The sequence below is a fragment of the Pteropus alecto genome, unplaced genomic scaffold (genome assembly GCF_000325575.1).
Source record: "Pteropus alecto unplaced genomic scaffold, ASM32557v1 scaffold23, whole genome shotgun sequence".
Lineage (NCBI taxonomy): Eukaryota > Metazoa > Chordata > Mammalia > Chiroptera > Pteropodidae > Pteropus > Pteropus alecto.
The window spans coordinates 6105900-6112611 of NW_006435837.1; the positions used below are offsets into that span (position 1 = coordinate 6105900).

General features: G+C 41.7%; 1 pseudogene; it reads right to left on the reverse strand.

Moving 5' to 3' along the window:
* Window positions 1–6393: 6393 nt before the first annotated feature.
* Window positions 6394–6512, reverse strand: LOC112479593 (annotated as a pseudogene).
* Window positions 6513–6712: the final 200 nt, after the last annotated feature.

Here is a 6712-nt window from a genome sequence, read left to right on the forward strand (position 1 = left end):
ACCTGAGGCAGAGGGTGCTTGCAGATGGACGTTGAGGTGACGGGGAGGGAGAGTGTTAATTTATTCTGTCTCCAGTCTGGGTCAAGAGTCAAGCTGCTCCTTTACTTTGTCTTAATCTCTCCTCTCTCTTGCTAAAAAACAAATCTGGTTTTATTTAGAGAAGACTGTGGTCAAACCAAAAACTGCAAAACTGTGAAAGGGAACTATTTTGGAAAATTATTTTTCCTGATCCCTTTATCTAAAATGAAGCAAGCATGAGAATGTGAGGGGAAAATCTAGACATGGTATGTTTGGGGGAAGGGATGACAGGGTTAATTTGCAGTATATTTTAATTCAAGCAAGATGTGAGTTGACTTGAGTCCCACAAGTGGAGTGGGGCTCCTTTGTGGCAGTAGGTGTCAACCCAGGCTGAGCATTAGAATCACCTGGGGTGATATGGAGCATGCTAGTGCCTCAGCCCAACTGGCAACGAGTTCTTAGTTGGTCTGGGGTTGGGCCTGGGCCTGGGTCTTTTTTTTTAAATTTATTTATTTAAATGAACTTCTAGTGTACAGTACATTGGTTAGACACCTATATAGTTCATAAAACAGTTCCCCCAATTGCTCCCTCCCTCCCCTGGCCCTCCACCTATCCATCATATTAATGCTGACTGCATTCCCTGTGCCGTGCTCCCCATCCCCGTGACCAACTATCAACTACTAATTTGTACTTCTTTAACCCTTCACCCTATTCTCCCAGCCCCCAAACTCCCTCCTCTAAGCCTGGGTCTTTTTTAAAGCTCCCTAGTGATTCTAATGTGCAGCCAACATTGAGAACACTATTTTGGGGAAATTACCCAGGGTCTAGGAGGATCAGGTTTTTTATTAACGTGTGAAACAAAATCACAGCAAGATTTGGCAGAGGGTTTGCAAAATGATGTGTCAACAGAAAGTAGTAGACATCTATTTTAACTCATCTTGTTAGAGAACAACCAGTGTCCTGCTAGTTAAGTTTGTGGAGTTATTTTTTTCTAAATTGGCCTTTTTATACCAAAATGATATTTCTATCAAATGAAGAATAGTGTCATTCCCTCACATTTGTCATTATTCAAAGTCATATCTTGACTTTCCAGGATGTAACTGTCTAGAAAGATCTGACATTGCATGATCAGCCTTCGGATTGTAGAGCTCTGCAGGTCGGCCGCTGTTAGATGATTTCCACAAAATGCAATCTCAAAAAGTCATTTTGAGGTCTTTTTTCCTTCCGAAAACATACATAACCATGTTATTTGCTTCATGAAAAAAACCTTGGGTCTTATTTCAGCCTTAAAGTTATAATTTATGTTGGAATACAAAAGGTCATCGGATGTTCCAGGATTCATTTAATTGTTCATTCATAGGGTACAGGGGATTACAGATGTTTCTAGTGCCTCTTAGGCCTCTTGTTTTCCCCAGCTTCAAAAGAATTCTGCCTAATAATATGCAGCTAAAACCAGGATTAAACTCCTGCTTCTGACTACTCTTTATTATCATTTTTTAATTAACGAGTTATTACATTGGCTATATTCTTGTCGCTTTCCTCCGATGCTCCAATTATCTAGGCATCAGCGATCATAATGAAATAACAAGAGAGAAGAATGTTAAAAAACCATCTTGATAACACTGGAGTATTGACATATGTGATAAAATTAGCTCTCCAACTTGTGAATGTGCCTGCATGATATATACGTCCTTCTTTCCTATGAGAAATTGAGTCAAATTTTTAGATTAAAAAAAAAAAAATAAAAGGGTGTTGTATCACCTGAGATTAGTTCAACTCTAACAGAAATGCTCAATAGAAGTTTGAAGTCTGAAGTTAAATCTTCCATGACTCGTGTGGTGATTCTGCTCCTGAAGTCCTCAGAGGCCCAGGCTACTTCTAGCTCTCCCCTCTGCCATCCTGGGGTATGACCTTCATCCTAATGGTCCAAGATGGAGCTAGAGACATCACATCAGTATGTTAAGCAGTAGGATGAAGGAAGGGTAGATGGGAGTCAAGGGGAAGGGGGAAAGAAAAGGTGAGCTCTTACTTTTAAGTAAGGTCCTCAGATAAGATCACATGATGAGATCACATTTACAGCTCATTGGCTAGAACTTGGTCTGCCTAGCTACACAGGAGGCTGGGAAATGTGGTCTTTATCTGGTGACCATGTGCCCAGCTGAAAATCAGGAGTTATAAGAGGAAGAGAATGGGTATTAGGAGACAACCAACAGTATGCCTTACATGGCATATGATGGATTGGATAGTCTCTGGGGAATTACTTTTCTGAGGTTGAATTCTGCTCCATGAACTCTTATTTTCTATTGGAGGCTCCTCTGCATACACAATTACGATTCAATTATTTTTCAGGATTTCTTTTCTATGTGTTTTTCTGTGGAACCACCACGGGATAAACAAATAGAACTCCATAGAAATCAAACTTAAAAGAGATCATTCTGCAGAGAAGTGTATTGCATTCTAACCCATCCCTTATTCACATAGACGATTCATTCAGTTGTCTCATGATATTTTTATTGGAACCCCTCTAAGACTGATATCACAAGATGGAAAAGGTGGTGACCCAAAGAGAAAATTTTGAGCAATGCTGCTAAAAGTCTTCCTGCAAAAAAAAAAAAATATTTCCGCAACTTTATCAACACATCGTCTAAGATTCCACCATTAATAGCATACTGCTTTTTAAAATACAAAATATCTTGGGGGAATTGTAAAGCATTAAGCTCTTTTCAAACTATTTATGCCTTGAATTAGTTCATTATATACAGAGATCTAGCTGTCATAGGAATTTTGAGACATGAGACAAAAGGGAAATAGAAATTGGGAACATGATGGGAGGAGCTGGGTGGGGCCACAAAGGTGCCCCACCTCTGTCTCCTAGACATCTCCCATTCTGGTTTATACCACTGCTTTATACTGGAATATAAGGACACTGGTTGGGGGTTGCTGAAAGAATGGCAGAACAAAAAAGACATATCTCTTCGGGCTCCAGTTGCAAAAGACATTTGCACACTTAGTTAATTTTACTTGGAGGAAATCATCATTTCTCGATCCAATATTTATACATAATCAGATAAGACTAAATCATGTTTTGAGTCGAATACTTTATGACAAAGTTAAATAAATCATACTGCATTACTGGAAATTCTCGCTCTGCCCAAAGCCAAGGTATCTGAATCCAATATCACATTTATAGACATTTCTTTTCCTGATAATAGATTTTTCCTTTACTGCTGATCAATGGGAATTTGTAAGCCCAGATTGAAAATGATAAATTTCATTAGAGTAAGTAAGCTGTCAAAATGGTGGGAAGAACCATTGGAACTAAATGTCATCCACCACGTCATCAAGTAGTGATACACATCACTTGCATTTCCCTGACACGTTTATACTTTGCTTTCTCAGTTGATGTTCACTATGTTATAAGAGTCTCTCCGAAACTGTTCCCAGAGAACGAAAGAAGCCAAGTCAACCATGTTGGGTGATTGGGTGCAAGTTAGTTATCTTATGCCGTATAGAAATAGCACCACCTGGACTAGTGCAGAACAGTACAGGCTGAAGAGGTCTAGGATATTCATCATAACAGATGAAGTTATTGTGCCGCTCGCACCCCTAGAGGCACTCGTCATCCCAGTGCCCAGCCATGCCATGACCTCTTACCAAATGCACTTGCAGCTCTGCCTGAGGGCTTTCTCTGGCTGCAGGAGCAAGCTTGTGCTTCAGCCCTGTGCAAAGCAGGCCAGAAGTGGCAGGGCCTGAAAGCCCCTGGGAGCTACCCTCAACCAGTGATGGATGCAGTTGATTGATGGCCAAATACCTGTTTCCTTCTCTCTTGACCCATCTCTTGAGAGGCCTGTTGAACGTCATCTCCCCAAGAGCCTCAGCAGGATGAAGCCCCGTTTGCTCTGAGTGATACTGAGTACATTTCATATTGGCTTCCTCCCCAATTCTGTTTCATGTTCCTACTCCCCTACTTGAGCTTCCTAGGATCCCCTCCCAAATTAGCTCCTTGCATTCAAATCCCTGTCTCAGCACTTGCTTCTCAGGGGAACCCCACCTGAGGTATGGGCAAGAAAAGTAATAGGAAATGGAAGAAGACATAAAGTATATCAGTGGGAGAGACTGGACTTCAGTATGTAGAAACCGGATGGTCTTTTACATAAGTTACTCTCTCTCTCAAGAACTTTAGCGAAGCATTGAGAGAACAGTAGCAGGGGACATTAGCGTTCTAGGAAATGATCCTGCCTAGCGAGATGGACTAAGACAGAGATAATTTCAAGCATCAAAGTTCCTCTTTACAAGAACGCTATAGTTGTTTGGAAGTCTTGTCGATTTGTGGTAGTCATGGAGACATCTTGATACTGAGAGAGAGAGAGAGAGAGAGAGACTAATCTTCATGAATAAATTAAAATTTGGAGCTAGAGAGTGGGGCGATCATCCAGTTAGGATAAAGAGGAGACAATCACACAAAGTACAGAGGAGAGAGAAGAAGAGAGTGGGGAGATGAGAGAGGCCCTTGTGCTCTCACGTCTGACCTCTCCCTGCAAGCTCTTCAACCTTGAAAACGTTATATTAAAACTCACAGAATGCTCAGGGTGAGTGGGTTCCTTGTAGGAAGTGATGGAGGATCTAACCTTCGCATCTAGGGGGACTTGGGACGCATCATAGGTGGTACAGTCGAACATCACAGCCTGACCCAGGAGCACAACTCTGGGAATAAGGGACTAGAAATCAGGAGGAGAATTTAGGGCTGCCCAGGTTGCGACATTGGCTGGGGTCTGTGCCCCTTTCTCTCTGGCCTCCTAGGTGCTAAGGGGCCACAGGTGACAACTCTGAGACGGGTTGAGTGTCAGAAAGTGGAACTGAGGAGGTGTTAGGAGTTCTTTCAAAATGCCTTAAAAAAAATTTTTTTTTTTGAGTCAGCTAAGTATTGTTCTTTCCTGGAACACATAATTGGGTTTAAATGGTTTTTGGAATATCCTCTGGCTTGATTTATGACTATGTGAAAGGGACCTGAAATTGCATAGTCGTTGGTGACTTGAAAATTTTTCTTGAAAAATTTGAAGGAAATAGGTAAAAGGCTTTAACTGAGGGGATTCTGTTTTTACCATCTCATCCAGGAACTGCCTAATTCTATTTTATCTTAGTATAATTGTTAAATATTCATATTCTGTCTATATTTGAAATTCATGAGTCACATTCTTTTTTTTCTGCATTTTTAATGATTGACCCTTGTTTTCAGCCTGAAGTGTCTTTTCCTTTTCTTTCCTGGTTTTAATCTCCCAAGAGCCTTCTTAGAATTCAGTCTGTATGCATTCCTGATATTTCAGCAATTTATGTTGGCCTTCTAAAACCAGTGCTATGGGACTCAATGGTGCTCTCTATTGGTCAATATTATTTTTGCTTGATACAATTCCAGACTCCTAAACGAAGCATTTCTGTTCAGAAATTTGCAGATTTCCCGATGTCGTTTCATTGCTGGTTCTGACCTGACACAGAGTATGGAAAGTTTCACGTGCTCAGTCCTGTGGGTCTGCCCTGCACCCTCCACCCCAGCCACATCCATGGCTGGAGAGAACAAGCTATTCTTAGAGCTTCCTCTGTCGGCGCCCTCTCTCATTTCTGGGGTGCAGGCTACCCCAGAGCTCCAGCTAGGATTTACAGAAGGGGGAAAAAAAAATAGAAAAACCTAGGAATTCACTTCCAGGTCATCCCTTCAGACCTGGATTCCTTATCCAGTCCCCCTGCTCTTTATCCAATGTAGTAGGCAGAATGATACCCCCTTCCACCCCCTGCAAAGATGTCCATGTTCAAATTCCCAGAACCTGTGAAAATGTTACCTTCGTGGCAAAGAGACTTTGTAAACCTGATTAAGTTAATGACCTTGCAATGGAGAGATGATCCTGGATTGTCTGGCTGGGGCCAATGAAATCACAAGGGCCCGTATGAGAGGGTAGCAGGAGAGTCTTAATCAGAGGAGATGTGAGGACAGAAACAGAGGTCAGAGTGATGTGACGGAAGAACCACAGGCTAAGGGATGCGGGAGTCTTCCAAAGCTGGAAAGGGCAGGAAATAGATTCTCCTCTAGAGCCTGCAGACAGAACCCAGCTCTGCAGACCCATTTTCGTTTTCCGACCTGTAGAACTCTAAGATAATATATTTGTGTTGTTTTAAACCACTAAGTTGGTGATCATTTGTTTTGGCAGCGAAAGAAAGCAAATTCATCCACCTTTCAGAGTCTTCTGGTGGTCGCTTTATGTATTTTATCTAAGGTTTTTTTTTGTTATAATCAGGGGGAGTGATGGACTAGAGTGTCCTTACACACAGATTGCAAGGACCTTGTCAGCTTACAATTCCTTATTTTTTATTTTTTATTTTTTACGCCTACAGCACCTGATCTTCCTAGGTGGTCTCTCATCCAAGTACTAACCACGCCTGACCTTGCTTAGCTTCCGAGATCAGACAGGATCGGGCGTGTTCAGGGTAGCATGGCCGTAGACCCTTACTCCATCTTGAGTGGAACCAGAGTCCATTATTCTTAATTTTCACATGTTTATGACTTCAGACCATAGGAGCTAATTTCTGTGTCCTGTGGACCCTGCCTGTTCATCCTTGAAACCTTCCTTGCTTTCTGACTCAGCATGATGTCTTATCTCTTTCCTGCCTCAAACCTGGAAACAGCCATTTCTGAGGAAAAAAT